Source organism: Penaeus vannamei, chromosome 30 (assembly GCF_042767895.1).
Source record: "Penaeus vannamei isolate JL-2024 chromosome 30, ASM4276789v1, whole genome shotgun sequence".
Taxonomy (NCBI): Eukaryota; Metazoa; Arthropoda; class Malacostraca; order Decapoda; family Penaeidae; genus Penaeus; species Penaeus vannamei.
Window position 1 is genome coordinate 4,378,533 of NC_091578.1, and position 3,776 is coordinate 4,382,308.

Sequence of the window (3,776 nt, forward strand, 5' to 3'; positions counted from 1 at the left end):
ATTATTATTATTATTATTACTATTATTATCATTATCATTGTTGTTGTTGTTGTTATTATCATTATTATTATTATTATTACTGTTATTAATATCATTATTATTATTATTATTGTTATTATTACTACCATTATTATTATTATTGTTGTTATTATCATTATTATTATTATTACTGTTATTATTATCATTATTATTATTATCATTATTATTATCATTATTATTATTATCATTATTATTATTATTATTATTATCATTATTATTATCATTATTATTATTATTACCATTATCATTATTGTTATCATCATCCTCATCTTCATTATCATTATTACTCTTATCATCATTATTATTATTGTTATTATAATCATTATCATTATCATAATCATTACTATTACCCCGTTTATCGTTATCATTTTTATTATTATTATCATTGATATCGTTGTTATTGTTGTTGTTGTTTCGTTATCATGAGAATCATCATTATCATCAATATTTTCGTTATTATCATCATCATCATTATCATCATTATTCTCATCATCAGCATCATCAGCATCACCATCAGTATCATCATTATTCTCATCATCAGCATCACCATCACCACCATAATCATCATCATCACCATCATCATCACCATCATCATCATAATCATCATCATCATCATAATCATCACCATCATCATCATCACCACCACCATCATCACCATCATCACCATCATCACCATCACCATCATCACCACCATCATCATCACCACCATCAACATCACCACCACCATCATCATCACCATCACCATCATCACCATCATCATCATAATCATCATCATCATCATCACCATCATCACCATCATCACCACCATCATCATCACTATCACTTTCCTCCACTCCATTCCCTAACAACTTGGCTTTCAACACCTCTATCTCCCAAAGGAATGAAAGGGGGGGGAGGGGAAGGGGCAAGGGAGAGGGGAGTGGGGAGGGGAGAGTGGGGAGGGGGAAGGGGGAAGGAGGATGGGGGGTAGGATGAGAAAGGGAGGAGGGGGGAGGAGAGTAGTGGAGGTGGAGGAGGAGGAGGGGAGGGAGTGGGGGAGGAGAAAAGAGAGGAGGGGGGAGGAGGAAGAGGGAAAAGGGAGAGGGAGGAGAGGGAGTGGGGGAGGAGGAGAAGGAGGAGGAGAGGGAGAGGAGAAAGATGGGGGGTAGAGGGGGGAAGGAAGAGGGGAAGGGGGGTCGTTAGAGAAAGGGGTACGAAGGGGGGTAGCTAGGGGGGACTAAAGGGGTGGTGTGGGGGGGTCGGAGTGGTTAGGAGGTGCGTTGGGAAGGAGAAGAAGGGAGTGGGAGTGAGAGAGGGAGGAGTAGGAAAGAGGGGGAAAGGGAGGGAGTAAGAAAAGGGAAGAGAGGGAGTAGGAGGAGAATGAGAGTGAGAGAGGGGGTGTAGGAAAGAGAGGGGAAGGGAAGAGTAGGAAAGGGGGGGGAAGGGAGGAGTAGGAAAGAGGGAGAATGGAGGGAGAAGGAAAGAGGGGGGAAGGGAGGGAGTAGCAAAGAGGGAGAAGGAGGAGGATGGGAGTGAGAGAAGGGGGAGTAGGAAAGAGGGGGGGGGGAAGGGAGGGAGAAGGAGGAGAGAAGGAGGGGGAGCAGGGGAGGAGGCAGGGGGGATCCCCATCTCCCCGAACAAAGGCCGACTTGCCCGAAATCTCAACAACTCGGAATTGAAATCGAAATAACAATCATAGAAGAAGTGTCAAACAAAAGAAGAACACCATGACACCAATAGGACAATATGACTCCATTGTGCCGCGCCACGAGAGGATTCAGGCGTCTATTGTCCCGTGTGCATCGGCGTAAGCGATGCGCCATTGTTTTCATGGGCGCGCGCGGGAAAGAGAGAGAGAGAGAGAGAGAGATGGAGTTTCGTCCATCTATTTTCCCAAAATGGGCATATGACTGTGAGCGTTTCCATTCCCTCCCTCCTTCCCCTTCCTCCTTCCCCTCCACCCCCCCTTTATTCCTTTTTTTTCCTCTCCTTTTGTTGCCCTTTGCGTTTCTTAAGAGCTACGCCGGGGGAAGTAATGCTCCGGACGGCGAGACGAGGCAGCGAGGGGATGGATGGTTTGTTTTCATTTGGCTGAACGGCAGAGATAGGAGCGATCCCCCCCCATCCCACCCCACACCCCCACCTCCTTCCCCATCCCCCGCCTCGTACCCCCCTCCCCCCGCCTCGTACCCACCCCCTTCCCCCCCGCCTCGTACCCCACCCCTTCCTCCCGCCTCGTATCCCCCCTACCCCCGCCTCGTACCCCCTTCCCCCCCGCCTCGTACCCCCCTTCCCCCCCGCCTCGTACCCCCCTACCCCCACCCCCTTCCTCCAGCCTCGTACCCCCCCTACCCCCAGCCTGGTACCCCCCCCCCCTCCCCCCCCCCCTCGCTGCAGGCGGGGCGGGGACCGCGGCGACGGGGAGGGGGGAGGGGAAGGGGAAGGGGAAGGGGAAAGGGGAGGTGGAGGAAGAGAAGAGAGAAGAAGGGAGGTGGGGAAACTGCGTTTTTTTTGGGGGGGTGTAGGGAGAAAAGGTGGGGGAAGGATGGGGAAGAGGAGAGGGAGGGGAGGGATGATGGGGGAAGAGGAGGTTGGGGAGAATGGGGGAAGAGGAGGAGTGGAAGCGAAGAAAACAGAAGAACTGGGGAAAAGGGCGGGAGGAGAGAAGGAAAGAACAAGTACAGAAGGAAGGAAGAGGTGGAGAGGGAAAGAGGAAAGTACGAAAGAGAGATAAGGAGAAGAAGGAGGAGGAGGAGGAAGAGAAATTCCACCTGGGGAAATAAAGAAGGCGAGGAAAAGGAAGGAAGGGAAGATAGTAAGAAGAAAGAGATAAATAGAGCAGAAATGGATAAAAGGAAGAAGAGACGAAGAAGCAAAGAAGTAGGAAGAAGGAGGAAGGAAGAAAGAGAGGAAAGAGAATGAGGAAAAAACACGAAAAGTTGATTTCGGAATGGGAAGGAAAGAGGGGGGGGTTAGGGGGGGTGATGGAAATCCTCTTGCCTCTATCATCTCTTTTCTTACTCTTTCTTCTTATTCTTTCTTTCTCTCTTCTTCCATTCCGTTCTTTCTTTCCGCTGTTATTTTTCTTTCCTCTCTTTTCTTACCTCGTATGTCTCTATCTATCTATTTATTTATATATCTATCTTCCTCCCTCTCTCTATCCATATATCTATTTATCTTTCCCCTCTCTATCTCTCTCTATCTCTCTATCTGTTTATCTATCTATCTATCTATATCCCTGCCCTCTCTCTCTCCCTCTCTCCCTCTCTCCCTCTTTCTCATTGTCTATCTATCTATCTAGCTATTTATCTACCTATCTATCTTTCCTCTCTCTCTCTCTCTCTCTCTCTCTCTCTCTCTCTCTCTCTCTCTCTCTCTCTCTCTCTCTCTCTCTCTCTCTCTCTCTCTCTCTCTCTCTCTCTCTCTCTCTCTCTCTCTCTCTCTCTCTCTCTCTCTCTCTCTCTCTCTCCTCCTCTCCCCTTCTCTCTTTCTCTCTTTCTCTCTTTCTCTCTTTCTGTCTTTCTTCCTTTCTTTCTCTCTTTCTCTCTTTCTTTCATTCTCCCTTTCTTTCTCTCTGTCTCTCTGTCTATCTATCTCTCTTCAACTCCTTGTGTTTTTAATGTTTGTTTGTTTTTCTTATTATTATCCATATTATTATTTTCATTGGCGTTTGGATATGCCTCTTCTTTATCACTTTTTTTCTTGTTTTTTTGTTGGTTTTCTCTTTATCTTTCTCCCCTTTTCCAATTTTTTTTTTT